Below are 16,881 nucleotides of genomic sequence, written 5' to 3' on the forward strand. Positions count from 1 at the left end.
GGAGCCTGTCCTGGGGGGTGATGAGGGGATCCAGTGGTGGGGAGGCTGAAGGGAGCCTGTCCTGGGGGGCTGAGGAGATCCAGAGCTGGGGAGGCTGAAGGGATCCAGTCCTGGAGGGCTGAGGAGATCCAGTGGTGGGGAGGCTGAAGGGAGCCTGTCCTGGGGGGTGATTAGGGGATCCAGTGCTGAGGGTGCTGAGGAGACTCAGTCTTGGGGGGCTGAGGGGAGCCTGTCCTGGGGGGAGCCTGTGCTGAAGGGGCTGTGGAGATGCAGTCATGGAGGAGCTGAAGAGATCCAGTCCTGGGGGGCTGAGGAGACCCGGTTCTAGAGGGCTAAGGGGAGCCTGTGCTGGGGGGATGTTGAGGAGACGCAGTCCTGGGGGTGTCTGAGAAAACTCTGTCATGGAGGGGGCTGAGGAGATGCAGTCATGGAGGAACTGAGGAGACCTAATCCTCAGGGGGGCTGAGGAGATCCAGTCCTGGGGGAAGTGTGATGAGGGGAGCCTGTGGTTTTGGGGCTGAGCAGATCCAGTCCTGGGGGTGAGAAGGATCTGTGCTGGTGATGAGGACAACCTGGCAGGCACCATGTTGCTGCCAGCCCACCCTCTCACGGGCAGGGGACCCTGAGGGGAAGCACAGTATGGCTGCTCCTGCCATACTCCGTTCTGAAGCAACTATTTCCCCTCTGTGAGGAGCCCTCCTGTCCCAAAATCTGCCTCCCCTGCCCACGAGACTCCAGCTCCCGCAGGGCAGGGAGGCCAGACTGGAGTCTGCCATGTCTTGCCCATGTAGTATGGCAGCAGGTTGGTGTCCCACGCCAGTGTCCCATGCCAGTGTCCCACGCCAGTGTCCCAGGCTGGTGTCCCATGCCAGTGTCCCACGCCAGTGTCCCAGGCTGGTGTCCCACACCAGTGTCCCACGCCAGTGTCCCAGGCTGGTGTCCCATGCCAGTGTCCCACACCAGTGTCCCAGGCTGGTGTCCCACGCCAGTGTCCCAGGCTGGTGTCCCATGCCAATGTCCCACACCAGTGTCGCAGGCTGGTGTCCCATGCCAGTGTCCCACACCAGTGTCCCAGGCCGGTGTCCCATGCCAGTGTCCCACACCAGTATCCCAGGCTGGTGTCCCACGCCAGTGTCCCACACCAGTGTCCCAGGCCGGTGTCCCACGCCAGTGTCCCACACCAGTGTCCCAGGCCGGTGTCCCACGCCAGAGTCCCACACCAGTATCCCAGGCTGGTGTCCCATGCCAATGTCCCACACCAGTGTCCCAGGCTGGTGTCCCATGCCAGTGTCCCACACCAGTGTCCCAGGCCGGTGTCCCACGCCAGTGTCCCACACCAGTATCCCAGGCTGGTGTCCCACGCCAGTGTCCCACACCAGTGTCCCAGGCCGGTGTCCCACGCCAGTGTCCCACGCCAGTGTCCCACACCAGTGTCCCACACCAGTGTCCCAGGCCGGTGTCCCATGCCAGTGTCCCACGCCAGTGTCCCACACCAGTGTCCCACACCAGTATCCCAGGCTGGTGTCCCACGCCAGTGTCCCACACCAGTCTCCCAGGCTGGTGTCCCACGCAAGTGTCCCATTCCATGGTGCGTGCCAGCTCGAACAACCAGGTCCACTGGATATCAGGTTCCAGGCAGCACGAGCAGCTCCAAAGACAAACGGACAGGCGGGGAAGGGGTGCGTGACACGCAGCAGTCATAAGCCAGCTATTTCCATTGTTTGCCGGCAGGCTTTGTACCTTCTCAAACACACGTGGAAAACCTCCTGCTGCTTAGAAATCCCAACCCGGAGGAGCAAAGTCCGTGCCGGTGGGCAGCGAGGGAGAAAGGCTGATAAACACCAGCACTCTCTTCACGCAAAGCAGGACTGGCCGGGGTGTGCGTGAGGGTGAATAGTTGTGCCACACCTGCAACATTTCCTGGGTAAAAGAAAAACCACGCTTTTATACCAGCCCTCTTGTTTTACGCTGTCTTTTTACGTGTTCAATAAAGACCAGAGCGGGGAGGAGGGGTTTTTTTGCGGCGTTGTCTGAAAATAACTCCTCTGGGAAGCTGCTGGCTGTTCCAGTTGTTTTGCTGGGGCAAAGCAGAGCTCAAGCGACAATCGCTCAGCCCCGCGGTGCTGGGGGAGCCGGGGGGGTCCCGGCGCTGGGTCCTGCAGCAGAGGGTGACACGAGGAGCAGAGATGGCAGGAGCCGTGTAGGGGGCGGGGGGGTGAAGGGAAGGACACGGCAGCGAGGTTATTTCTGGTGCTGCGTGCACATCGTGTTAGTTCCTGTTTTCAGGCTGTATCGCTTGCTGGATTTGTTCGGTTTGCCCTGCGTGCCCCACTCTGTGCAAATGTCACAGGGACGAGATCGTGGTGGGAGGGAGAGGAGCCTCTGTGGAAGGATGTTTGGAGGGAAGATCTGAATGTGAGGGCTACCTGGGAGTCAAGGTCAGGCAGGTTGTTTTGGAGAAACTCTCCAAAGCAACATGAAAATGATAAAATCAGGAAAAGCATAAGGGAAGGCGGAGGTGAGGTGATGGCACCAGGCTCTGACAGCACGGCGATGCCAGCCCGAATAGAGGGTGGAACAGGAGCGCGCTAATGATGGCGGGGCACGCGAGGCAGGAGCCGGTTCCTCAGGGAGGAGATGCCAGCGCTCTTGTCGTGACATTGCCAAATCAAAGTTGAGCTTTTGGCCGCAAGAGCACATGGGGTGAATCAGAAGAGGAATCTGGATGATTAAGCAGCAGCTGAGTGCCAGGAGTGAAGAGCTGTCAAGGGCAGTATCAGCCGCGTGTGTACAGAGGACAGTGGGTGGATTTGCCACGCTAGGAAAGGGTTTGGAAGGCAACACGAGAAGCTCACACTGAGCCTGAGTTGGCAGCAAGAGAACTTGGGAAGGGTGCCAGGGAAAGCGTCACAGATACGAGGCTGAAGTGAGAAAGGAAGACGGAGAACAGGGACAGCTTCAGCAGCCGAGCGATGAGGAACAGGCACAACGGGCAGGAGGGCACGGACAGACTGACAGCAGGACGTGATCTGGGGAGGAAATGACCAAGCAAAAACCCAACTCCCCGGGAGATCCTGTACAAGGGTTCAAGGTTTTGTTCTTTATCTTTAGGGCATAGGCTCAGCATATCTAAAAGATCACTGAATGCTCTGGTGCTACGATGATGGTGACACATCTGATGGCTCCTCGGGCAAATGAGAACTTTTCCCATCAGGGTGAGGTTCATCGGTGCAGGACTCAGCAGTTTCCCAGGGGCCTGTGAGGAAACTCCCACGGGAACTCAGAAGCCCCATAAATCTTTCCCCTTCCCCCCATGCACAGGCAGACTGAGCTGCATTTTCCTAATTTAAACACAGAATCTGTAGGGAGGAAAGCGTTTATACTGTTTCCCTTAAAAAAATGAACCAAACAAAAAAACACCCAGAAAATCCTGCCAAAATAGAGTCTGCACACCAAGCCCTTCCCATTGAAAGGGGGCGAGAATGGATGAAACAAGACAGATGTTACAGACTTAGTGAGCTACTGGAAGAAATATCAGGCAATGATGAAGGAACTATGGAGTCATTGTGAAACAGGAAAAGATAAAGAGAAAAAAACAATGAAGGAAGCCTGGATGTTTAGAGGACACACCATACCAAGGGGGATGGAGAGGCTGACTTGGATCTAGGAGGCAAGATCAGAACATCATTCTGAGGTCCAGCATGCGGAAATAATGCATCAGACTCTCAGGTCACAACGAAGGGGATGGGATTCTCCATATGAATTGGAAATATTGAGGGGAGTCTGCCTTTGCAAGCCCTGAAATTGTATCATGGTATCTACTGTTGAAACAGATTCTTGGGCTCCGCTCCGTCTCCTGATGCTATGGGCACCCTTTAAAGATACTAAATGACAGCATATACTACTTTGCAGTAGATTAGCCTACTCCTTCCTCCACTTCACACTATTACCTCATGATTCATGATTGCAGCGTAGTGTCCTGGCACATCCTGATAGGAAATGCAAATGTTGTGTTTCCATGGCATGGCCTGACAACTGGAATTTATCTCCCACAAACAGATAACACCATGTGCATGCTGGCTGCATGCTGTCGCTACAACCTTGTTAGCACAAAGTCGTACTCATACCTTGATGCGTGGAACTTGGATGAAAACAAGATGAAGATTTTTCTTGCTCTGCTTTAGAACCCATTTCCTCGTACACTCATCATTTAAACCCATTGACTTCAAATGCGGCAAGGTCAGGGCCCCATCCAAAATAGGGGCCCGGGTTTTGTTACCCAAAATATAGGTAACGTTTACTGAAGTGCACAAATGGTTATTTCTGGGATCTAGACACTGGGGTAGGTGATGGCCAAGTGTGATCTCGGTGCTGATGGGGTGAGTTTTAGCTGGCTTGCAGCTTGTCTCAGCCGGGAGAGGTCCAGAGACACATCGTGATGTGCAAAGTGCCACCAAGGGCTGAGCCCAGCTTGTCTCAGCTGCCAGCACCAGGCCTGGGCAGGACACACAGCAAATCTGACCCTGAGGAGAAAGAAGTGATTGTGAAATGGGACGGCGTTGCCCTGTCACTGTGGAGTCACTACGGGAACAGGCGTATTTTCTTCCTGTTTACATTTCACCGGCAGCTTCGCACCCATCTCTGGGGAACTGCGGCCACAGTGCTCAAGTCACATTGACCCACCGTGGCAATATAACTTGCCAGAGCTTTTCTATGGTGTGAAACACTGGAAGGCATGAAGATGGAGCCATGGGCTTCTCTTTGCTGAGAGCCCGCTGAGGTGCAAGCAATGATAGACTGGAAGGTTGCCCAGATTTGTCATGGGAGCGAAATTTCTCCCTGGGGAATCCGGAACAGCAAGGTGCAACCTCCGTTTCGTCGGAACGTGTGCGAGGATGAACCGGGCTGGGAAGTCAGGCTTAAACTGGGGTTTCACTGGTGTGACTAACAGGGTGCTGCCCCACTTTCTGGGGGAATCTTAACGTGCAGTAGCTCATGGCTTAAAACTGAAGGTATTCACATTTCATTCAGAACTACACACGCCCACATCATACCACACATAATTCGCCATTTATTCACAATACCGTGGATAAAATAAAAGTCTGTTTATTCCCAGCAGTTGTGTCAAGAGCTTTAGTAATCTCCCCTCTCATTGCAGAAGCAATTCCGTTGCAAAAGACTTTTCGTTTCAGGTTGTGATGGTGAAAAGCGACAGAGTCCCCAGCTGCACCAGTAAGAGCAGCAGGCTCGGAGCACGGGGCTGTCACTGGGGATTAGTCACGTCCTTACCCACAGGAAAGCTGCTGAGAAGAACAAATATTGCATCCTACCGTTTACAGGCTCCTTTCGCAGTCAATGTTTTTCTTCCCCATGGAATACGAAATTACACAAAGCTAAGCTTCCTGATCTTTGCCTGATGGCCTTTTTCTTTCCAAATGTGAGAGGAAAGGCTGTGGTTTTGTTCCGCAAAGCCTTCTCCAGACACACCAACCCGCTGTTGGCCCACGGGTGTCTGACAGCCCCGCGGGCCGGGATCAGCTCCCCGGCACAGAGCGTCCCACCGTCCCTGCACTCGTCCTCCTCACCGTTCCTCTGCAGGAACCCCCCTCCTTGAAGCCAGGTCAGATGTGAACTAAAAGACACTGCAATTTGGGATTCTGTGGTGTTTTACTTGCTGAGCTGGGGTTGAATTAAAGCGCTCCCGTGCTGCTGTTTGCTCGTTGTGCAAGATCCCTTCGAGTGCACTTCACAGTATCTTAGTTGATACTGTCATAGATACACAGCGTAGTATCTTCTAAGTACAATGACACAGTCACACACACGGAGGATCAGCACTTCCTATTGGGGCTGCAAATCACATTCCCCACCCCGCGATTAAAGGCACATTAAATATTTGTACAGCTGTCACGCCTAGAGGCCCCATCAGCACTGAGGTCCAGGGTACTTGGTGCTCTAAAAACCTAACGATAAGAGTCAGTTCCTGCCCCAAAAGAATGCGGCCCCGGCTCAGGCTTCCCCGCCGCCCGGGGTGGTGCTTGCCTTGCCTTGCCGTGCCTCTTTCGCAAACCTTTGGCTGGCGGAAAGACCAGTTATCAGGGCTGCAGAAGGGTGGAGGCTTTGTTTTAATTCTGTGTTCTGGCTCTCATTTGTTTTACAGATGAGGACCCTCTACTGACAACACCCGGCTGCCGTGAGACCCGCTGTTCCCAAAATGAACAGGGTGGGAGCTGGGAAAAAACGAAACCATCCAGCACAGGGGATGCTCTCTGCACCGAGAATTACCTCTGCTCATCTAACAACCTTTACCCCATTACAAGAGGAGGATTTCTGGCAGGTAGAAGCACAGTCCTTGACCGTGGGAGGTCCACACGCAATTTCTGTCTCTCAGACATCCTGCACCAGTGACTCTGCTTCATTTTTGTGCAACTCCTCAGCCCTCCGGTGTTGCTGCTTTGCCCAAGCGTGTTGCAGGCGTTAATGCTGCCTGGGGCGGACGGCCCGCACGTGGCACTGGGCTGGACCCGCTTGCTCACGGCTGGGCACGGCATTAACCACCGGTTTCACAATGAGGAGAGGCCTCGGCAGCAGAACTGGTGACTGGAAGTGACTCAGGACTGGAGAGGTGGTGAGAGGAGCGGTTTCTGGTCAGGGCAGCCTGGCATTGCCTGCAGAGGAAGCCCTGGTGACCTTGTAGCAAAACACAGGGCTGGGGTTTGGACCTCCCGCTGGCTGGATGGCACTGGCATTCACAGGACTTGTCTCCAAATACAAACCAGCCTGTGGAAATACAGCCTTGCAAGTAAATATGGTCTGGTACTCAGCAATCCAAGAACGTAACGTGCCACTAACCATCAGCTTTATATACATCTGGAAGATTATGGAACGTTTTCCTCCAGCAACTCAAAGCATGTGCTCCCTGCGGTGCCTGCTGTGTCTGCTCAGCTCCAGCCCAACAAAGCCAGCGAGGCCAAGCTCACCCTGACCTCCAGCCTGAGCTGCAGCTCATCGCGCGCCAAGGGGAGCCCCTTAGGCCAGGCTCTGGGCGTAGCTCAAAGATCCAGACCCAGGTGCAGCATGTCCATGATCTTAAGGGTCTCTTCCCACCAAAATGATTCTATGATTCTATCATGGGCCAAACTGCAGAGGAGTAAACCAAGTGCAATACCTGCTGCTGCGTTCGTGCTGCAGCACAGTGCAGTGAGGAGCGCTTGGGCATTTGTGCCAGTGTATTCACCAGGACTTCGTTAGCCTCTGGGGATCTGCTTGTGAGATGAATTTAGCTCTCTAATAATTCATCTTTTCATAGGTAGCTGCCTCACGCTCTGCGTGCATTGCCAGCGGTACACTCGATTTGCCTGTGTGTGTCAACAGATCACCCAGAGATCCCAGTTTCCCCAGCACAGCGCTTGCTGGGTGACTGGGGGGCTCTTCCCCCCGAGCATTCCCCCAAACTTTGCCCCCCCCGAGATGGGAGATCGTCCTGGGGAGATAAACCGCAGCCCTTTTGACCCTTGTTCCAGGAAGGGGCTGTCACTGTCCTTGCTGTGGTTTGGTGACAGATCCGTGCACAGTGGGAACCCTTCCCGGCTGACGGAGCGGTACGAGCCATGTCCCGCACTGGCCGTTCCCTGCTAACCCTGAACATCCCTGTGCCTGGAGCTGCCGTTTGGTTTATTTTAAGGCTGGCAATGAACAACATGTCGGTATTGCCTTTCAGAACTCTTAAAAATAGAAGTTAAAAAGTTGCTTGGCATAATCCCTACCACGTAACACCTTCCTGGTGGAAAGGAAGAGACCAGCCACAGCAGCAACAGGACATGAGTGCTTTCGAAATTAGCTCTGATCCAGAGAGAAGTGTCATTACGAGTTATTTATATGGAGCCTTCTTCCTTCGCAGACCGCACCAAAAGTGGATCGACAGAGTGAGTCCCATTTCACAGCAAAGCAGAGACAGGTTGCGCAGACAGCGGCAGGGCTGGAAGAGGATCCCGATCGCTGGATCCTTCAGTTGATTTATCTTACTCAGTTACAGCTTCCTTGCCTTGTAATAGATGTATAATCAGTAAAAGATAATTCTGTCAAGGTATTAAAGGCAATTAGACATACACGTTTTGTCATTTGTCTTCTCAAGCATTTAAAGCCCCCTGTAGAACAACATCCTTCTGCCAGTTGTTCTTTAAGGGATAAGAAAACAGGCCCTTCCCCGATTTCTCGCAAACCGGGGTTTCCCAGCCATGTGTATCATCAGTGAATCAAATAAAGACAAATCTGGTCTCTCGTTTCCAGTTAAGCCTGTCATGTTATATGGCACGACATGAGAAACCAGCGCAGCTGATCTGGCGTGTCACTGCTGCAAAAGGAAATTAAAACCAATACAGATTTATGAAAGGAGGCCCATTTTTGGCAGCAGGCTTGGATTTCCTGGCTGACTGCTAATGCCAAAGTGCAGATCGGCTATTTTATGTTAGCAAAGGGAAATCCCGACAATTCATGCCGCAGCATTAAAGCACAGACCTCTAAAAATAGCATGAAAGAGCTGGACTGGAAACAACAATAGAAATGAAAAAGAAAACCTTGTCTTTTTGCTCACTTGCTTTTTCGAAACTGAGAATGCTAAACTCGACCCCAAGAGCCAATTTCAAAGTGACAGGGCCTGGAAGGCGAGATGAGAATATCAAAATATCCAGGTGGCTCATGTTGGGTGGGATGAAACAATTGCTACTGCACAGGGACGGTTTTCTATTTAAAATCTTACATTTGTTTAAGGTTTTCAAAACTCACTTCTTTAAAAAGGAGGGCGATTTCCCAACCTCTGCATGCTTTATCACGGTTTCACCATTCCTTTTTGACTGGGTTCATTTTTCCCATGACCCCGATAATTAATCCACATGGATACATGTTGAATGCCGATGCTTTGCTGTTTGACCTGCACGTTCTCGGTGCTTGTTCTGATATAACCCAGGCCCTTTGCTGCAGGGAGGACAAGGATGAGAAACAGCTTCTCTGCTCAACCTGCCTTCCTCTTGCAGTTCTGTTCCTCAAACCCACGGGGAGAAGCAGCAGCAGGAAAGGATCTTTCCTCACCAAGGGCCCTTCAAATACCATTGGGAGACCACACATGAAAACACATCTCATGCTATCCCACCGTAACGTGGGAAAAATCAAGCTTCCCTAGGCCAGGGAAATGATGTCAGAGCCTGCAGGTTTCTCATAGTTGTCTTAAATACGCGATGTTCTTAAAAATACCAGCTCGGTTTGCTGGAGGAGGGTTGGGACTCGCAGCGTTGTCCCAGGAGATGAGCAATTGTCACATCATTGTCCCAAGGAGAAGCTCTGGGCCTTCTCCTGTGCCCAACTCCCTTTGCAGGTTGAAAAAGCAAAGTTTATGGGAATTTCTAGTGTTGTTTTTTTTTTTTTCCTTGGAAACAGCGTTTCTCAGGGAATTTTACTGTCTGAGCAGAAGAGATCAGCACCATGGGGTGGGATATTTATACAGCTGGCTCATCACATCGCTTTTGTGTCATTTTTCCAGAGGTCTAGTTATTCATGAACCTATCAATTAATTCTCAAACCTGACTCGTTACAATTCATTAAGCAAGCACTTTGGTATGGCAATATCCAGCATTGCTTTTCTGTATTTTTTAACATTCTTGCTAATCCATAAAATGAATGAAAGCCAGAGCAAGAAAGAGCTAATGAGTCCTGCAAGGATCTGTTCTCTGCTGGCTTTGTGTGTACAGCTCCCATTAACGTTAACTGGCCTTACAGAGGCACACACAGAAAAGGAAGATGTACCCTAGAAGACAGAAAAATCGACTTATTTGTCCAGACAGGTGATGATCCCCTGTTCCTCAGCGGGGTTGGTGACAGCCTCACTGCATACAACAGCTATTCTGCTTTACCTCCCCTCAAAAGCCACGAGATACATTGCAGATGAAAAGATTGCCATGTAAGTTCAGTTACATTATTTCTACCACCACAGCGCACGATTTAATACAAAAAGAAAAATAAACCCCAAGCCCACTGCCATCCCACGGTGTCAGGGGAGCGCTTGGCGTCTGCTTAACTTTCAGCATGCAGTTGAACTGTAAAGCAAATTTCAATACATTCCTGACTTGGACCTACAGGGAAATCAGCAAAAATAGATCTCGGCTGCTGATGCGAGGGGCTGCAGGTTTTGCACTTTTTGTACCCGTGGTTTGTGCGCAGGATGAGATGTGCAACCCCAGCCGGGCTGCTCGAGGCCGGGGAACAGCAAGGGTGATGACAAGAGCCGTCCCAAGGCTCATCGTGGCCACGGTGTCCCCCCCGCTGTCCCCACAGCGTCACTAAGCTGTGCGACCTGCTGCTGGCGCCCGGGTAATCCCCCCGTGGCCACACGTCCAGCCAGAGCTCCCAGGGCAAAGATCATCTCAGAGCTTTGCCCGCCACGAGGTCACTGTCCCCAGGCTGTGACCAGCACTCCGTTGTTATTCCTTCCCAAGACGATCTTTGCGGTCTGTCCCATCCCTCCTCCTTGAGAAGCCGCTGCCGTGCTGTTGTGAGTCCCTTTGCCACAGACACAACAGCAGCGACTTTGTGCGCGTGGCTGCAGGACTGACTGGCAGCCGAGACCCCAGAAAATGGTTAAACTGTTGATTTTCACCTTTTACTTCAGCAATGTCAGAGACCGAACCAGCGCCTCCCACCTTGGCACTGCTGGGAGGCGACTGGAGTTGAGCCGAGCCCTAGGCTGAGATTTGTTCCCACCGCTATTCGCATGAAGGATTTCCATGGCCAGAACCAATAACTGCAAAACATCTGGGAAGTGGCAAAGAAAGTCTTTCTTGAATAAGTTTCACAAGAAGGAAAGTGAAAACACAGACTTTCCTCAGCCAAATTTTGCCCACGTAAGGAGCTGAAGAGAAAATGTCTGTTCCATCCCATCAGAGGGGCACGAGAAAAGCCTGGGAGGGGGACGATACTTCTTCAATGTGCAAGGACCACAACAACGCAGTGATTTGTTAGAAACCTCGTGTGTAAGCAGCATTATTGAACAGACCAGATTTGGATGGTACTTATAGAAACAGTGAATGGAGCCACTATAACCCTGCACCCTAAATAAATGACAGTCAATCAGTTTGGGTGTTTTTTTTTCATTTGTGGATGTTTTTTCCTTATTTGTTTTGTTGTGTTTATTTGGGGGTTTTGTTTGTTTGTTTTTAATCATTGTTATTGAAACTACAGAGCAACAAAAGCCAGTTCCCAATGACTAATGAATCATATTCCTCTGCCCTCTAATGTCAGCAGCTCCTGCTGAAGGGCAGCAGCAGTGGACACGGCTCTGAAAGGCCCTGCATCAGCCTCCTAAAGGAAATTGTTGAGATGCTCTCTGGTCATAAAGGTCAAGTAGTTTGGAGGTGTCTGGAGCAGCCGAGCAAGGCGTTTCTGGCGGGGGCTGTGCCACCTCCTGCACTCATCCTGCTGACCCGGACCGTTGCACCACTCCCTCTCCCCAGGCACAGTCTGCATTTTTCCACAATTAACTGAATAATTAATTTGTGTTTCCAGAGGAGAGGAGCTCTCCATTAAAGTGATGACTCTGGGAATTTCAGAGGGGGACAGCGGCAAGGGAAGAAGTTTCTGGGACAAGGAGGGAAAGACCAAAGATTTTTCCTCTGTGTCCCTGCTAGGAGGTGTATATATGCCCACATATATACATCTGTATGTATAGACAGTTTTCCAGCTGCTTTTCAGGGAATGCTAGACAGGAAACTGCTGCAAATATTCATCCTTCCTGCCTCCCCTCCCAAAGCAAGCCCAGACTTGCACTGGCTGGCCTCGCTTCCCCAGCAGCACGTTAGAGCAGGGCAGAAATGACTAAAACGTGTGGGAAAAAGCAAACAAACAAAAACCTGCCAGATGTTTGCAATGCAAACCTAAGGAACGCAGAGCACACGGGGGAAGCCGATGCTCACGTCGCACTCCACACCAGGCTGGAGAAGCTGCCGAGCCTGATGGAGCAGGAACTGGGTATTTTGATGCCGCATCCCTCACAGTCAGGCAGATGTCCTACTGCATTTTCCCTGTTTGCCTCCTGGTGTTGCCCATTGCAGGGAGAGATCAGAGGTGATGAGGATTTCGGTCGTTGGACGCATTGAGGTGTCTCATCATGCCCCTCGGCTCAGGCTCCAGGCCAAGCTCAAGCTGGACTCTGCACTCCTGGGGCTGACTGGCCTTGCAGGGGAGCTCAGCTTTGCTGGTCCTGGCTTGTACCTTGTTGCTGCTCTCCCCAGGGTTTGCATTCAGCGTTGATTGTAAATCCTACCCCAGTCTGTCGCCCGGCTTGTGCTCTGGGCAGCGGGAAACCTTCCCTGTGGAGTTAACGGGTAAGAACAACCTCTTGCGGCGTTTGCACATTTATGCGCGCTTACTGCAGCTGTCACCGCACTTTTGAAGTGTTACCAGTGAAAAATCATTTCTTGAGAGCTCTTGCAGCTTTTGACGCAGCCCCTTGTGAGAAGCTCTTAGCAAAGCAGTCAGGGAAAGGCGAATCCTGGCTGCCAAAGAAGAGGAAAAAGGAAAAAAGAGAAGCAGCCCTGGGAAGAGCAGCCATCCAGCGACAGCGCTTTCTCACACTTCTGTTAACACTCAGCCTAGAAGATGAAGCAAAGGGCAAAGCAGCAAATTCTCTGTACCCGGAGCGATTCAGCAGGATTCCGCAGAGCAGCTCGTTGAGCAATCGTCCAGAGCACGGAGAGCAGGGAGGGCACGGGCGAGACCTGCGTATCAGAAGGAACAATCTGAACAGCTCACACGCCGAGCGCTCGTGTTGTAACAACCTCCGTGAGCAGAAACTGAGACATCTGGGGAGGGCAGATGAGCCCCGCGTGGTGTCGGGTCAGCCTGCAGCCTGGGCTCTGGCTCCTGCAGCCCCTCGCTGCTGCCAGCGATTCAGTTTATCGGCAATCTGGCCCCAACAGGCAGGAGGTTTGGGGGCACGTTCCTCCTCGAGGTAGCTCCATTCAATGCACACACAAGCTGAGCCCACTGGATATTTAAGTAGAATTAGCAGCAGGTCGGTAACAGCACTGGGATTACAGCAAACCCTTGCCTGGATGCAGCCAGCACCAGTTTTACTCTGCCGTCAGGATGGATTTTTGGCACTAGCTCAAGAGAAACGTTCAAGCATCTGTTCCTCACAACCAGGGGAGGCAAATAGGAGGATGGGAGTATTTAGGAGCCTTTTTGGTGCTTCTGTGTTTGGCTAAAACTGTGGCTAGTTTTTCATTCTCCCTTGGCATGAACATCTGCCCAAACAGAACATCTCCCCATGGCTGCTCTCAACAGCAGTTGCTCCCTTTGATGTGCCCTGAGACCCCAGGTACCAGCATCCGCATCCCGAGACCCCAGGTACCAGCATCCGCATCCCGAGACCCCAGGTACCAGCATCCGCATCCTGCACATCATCCCCAGCAGCCAGGGCAGAGGGACACCCAACCCCATGCCTTCTCAAAAGGCTGTGCAGGTTCTCTGATGGTTCTTGGATGGCAAACGGAACCAAAAGATGTTTGAAGAAGGGCAGAAAGAGCACTTAGAGGTTTGGGGGCCTGTGTATGCGAGGGGATAGCAGGCAATCCTCCCCTTTGCACACAGGGTGAGGTGCGCAGGGCTCACCTGACACAGCCCGAGCAGCTGGAACAGCTTCTATTTCCATAAAGCCACTGAGATGACTGAGAAGAGCTTCCACTGCTGGTGTTTCAGGCCTAAATTCATCTCCCTTTAAAACCAAAAGGTGCATAAATCATCCTGTTTCCCAACCCCTTCTCAGCCCCGGCCAAGCAGCCTCTTGCAAAGCCCTGTGCTGAGCACAGGGAGGTAAAACAAAACTATCTACAGCTGAGCTGCTGCCGTCCCCTGCCTGCGCTGTGCCGGGCGGGAGATAACGGGAGAACAACTGGTTCCCAGCAGCACAACCAGTTACCCACGGCAATATCAACCATCTGCTTCCAGACGCGTTTCCTTCCAGCCAGCGCTCTGGGTGCTGATGGAGGACCTGACAGCACTGCTGGGTAACACCTGCCTTGTGCAACACGCCGTGTCCCAGCACACACCTCCTGCACGCTCCAGATATACTACCGAGCTGCTTAAATATCACTTCATGATGGAACAAGTTATCTCCAACACTTCTAAAGGAGATTTCACAAGAGAAGGCTTTGGGAAGACTCTACAGCAACCTCCAGTACATGAAGGGGACCTATGGGAAAGCTGGAAAGGGACATGGAGTGACAGGATAAGGGGTGATGGTCTAAACTAAAAGAACATGGATTTAGATTAGGTATAAGGAGGAATTCTTCCCCAGGTGGTTGGTGAGACATTGGCACAGGCTGCCCAGAGCAGCTGGGGATGCCCCGTCCCTGGGAGCATCTCAGACCAGGCTGAATGGGGCTCTGAGCAACCTGGGCTATGGAAAACGTCCCTGCTCATGGCAGGAGGTTGAGAATCATAGAATATCCTGGGTTGGAAGGGACCCACCAGGATCATCACATCCAACCTCTGTCCCTGCATATGACAACCCCACAGTTCAGACCATGGGTGAGGTTGAGTGGAGTTCCCTCCATGACTCGCTGCGTATTCAGCTATCTCAGCACTTTAGGGCTCATGCTGAAGATCTGAGGTGATAGAAACCAAGCAGCGAGGCTTGGTAGGTGCAGCTGGTCACCATCATGGAGGGACATGGCCAACAGCCCTGCTCTTGTGAGCAGTGCCAGCGTTGGACGCCTTGGCATGGCCAGCTGGTGCTCAGAATCAGCCAGCAAGCTGGGCTGGGACACATGCTGTGCTTTTAATGCAAAACAAAATCGCCACTTAACTGCCACATTGCTTGCAATAATTGCTCATTTTTGTGTGTTATAATGGACTCCAGAACATGGTAAAAAAATGCAGACTCCCATAAACACTTCTGTGGTTTTATCAGACATTTCTGACATCTGCTTCACTTGCTTAATGACATGGAAAATGTATGGGAACGAGAGAGAAAGCACCTGAAACGTCTCCGTGAGCAGGAGCCTGACTTCAGCAGATCATAGCCGGAGATTATCTGGAAAAGGCATCACTTGGTGCATTGGTCTCATTGTTGCATCCGAGTGAAAATTAAAGCCATTTGGTCTGACTACGCAAGTATCAAGTCCATGGGAAATAAGCAGGAATCTGATTCCATGGTGGTATTTACTGCAAAACTCCCTTGCCCCATCCTTCGTGCAGCCTGGCATGACAGGGGTTCTGTAACGGTATCTGCAATAAAAACCCGTCCTGGTGGGCAACAGTATGAACTCTCACATAAAACTCAGTTGTCTGGGGTTTTTCTGAAGGAGATCCTGGTTCTTACACATCTGTACATGGTTTGTCTTGGCATGCAAGACAAAATAAATCCTGTAAGTCTATAGTATTGAAATATCATTGCATTTAAATATCAGGTTTATCCACGACATTATCACGACTGTTTAAATTCTTCCCCTGCATCCCAGCTCCTAAACCCCCCCCAACTGATCCAAAATCATCTCTCAATCACACATATCACAGCTGGTTTCACTTACACCAAGCCAGCACAATCCAGCCCCATCACCGTGACCTTCCTAATTAAAAATTCCCTCTTTTTTCCTGCAAACGTTCCTTTGACCAAGGAGAATTGTGCTTAGGAGGGCACTGCACATCCCCTGGGCCACTCACTCCAGCTCTTTTGATTCAACTGATCCACAGGCAAGTTACTATAAGAAGTTTGTTTATGACTGAACCGGTGGCTATCACAATGGAAATTAGCTTGGGGTTCTGGTTATTCAGCCATCTGAAAACCCATAAATAATTTTTTCTCTCAAATAAGACAGTCAACCTTTTCTTTCCTATAGTTGAGATACTGTAGAAGTTGAGAGAGGTGAGGATGCAGGAGGGAGGTGCAAACATGCACAGAGCCATATGCCCTGGCACAGCTGACATGGAGCAGCAAGAGGAAAAACCATGCAGAAAGAGTTTGACAAGGTTCTGCAGGAAAGGGACGGAGCTTCCAGGGGCTGTGCATGAGGGTACGCAGGAAAACACACCTCTTTCAAGAAAACATGGAACAACATGGGAGATTCAGGCTGGACATGAGGAGGAATTGTTGCCCTGAGAGTGGTGAGAGCCTGGCCCAGGTTGGGCAGAGAGGTGGTGGATGAACCATCCCTGGAGACATCCCAGGCCAGGCTGGACAGGGCTCTGAGGAACCTGGGCTGGTGAAGATGTCCCTGTCATGGCAGGAGTGGCACTGGGGGAGCTGGGAAGGTCCCTTCAACACAAACCATCCTGTGATTCTATGATTCTAAGTGAGGTGCCCAAGCCCACGGTCCATTGCCCACCTGCACAACCAGAAGATGCTCAACAGCCGCAGTTTCTGCCCTCAGCAAAGATGCAGCTCCACCGAGGCCATGGGAGGGTGAGCCAGAAAAGACCAGAGCAGGCACAGACACCCTTCACTGGGCACGATCTGCATCTCAGGAAGGTTTTATATTCTTCTGTGTCCTTCTGCCTTCCTCTGAACATCTGCTGGTGGGGCACAAAACAGCATCAGCCTGTCCGAGGCCAGGGATGGCTCCAAGGGACACTCAGGACATGCACGCCAAGACAAGGACAAGACATCTATACATAGCACTGAGACAAGTTCTGCTGCTCTAACGCCCCTGCGTAAAGAAACGCATTAGCATGTTTACCAAAAATTGCAGGTGTGGAAGCTGTAATTTAAGGGGACTGGCAGCAGAACTACTTCATCTATGTATATTTCAATTTGCGAGCTGTTGTGACAGCTCTTTGGTAATATCCCCTCAGGGTTTTGCCGCTGTGTTCAACAGGAGTTATTTATAGGAGAGCAAA

Source organism: Patagioenas fasciata, chromosome 9 (assembly GCF_037038585.1).
Source record: "Patagioenas fasciata isolate bPatFas1 chromosome 9, bPatFas1.hap1, whole genome shotgun sequence".
NCBI lineage: Eukaryota > Metazoa > Chordata > Aves > Columbiformes > Columbidae > Patagioenas > Patagioenas fasciata.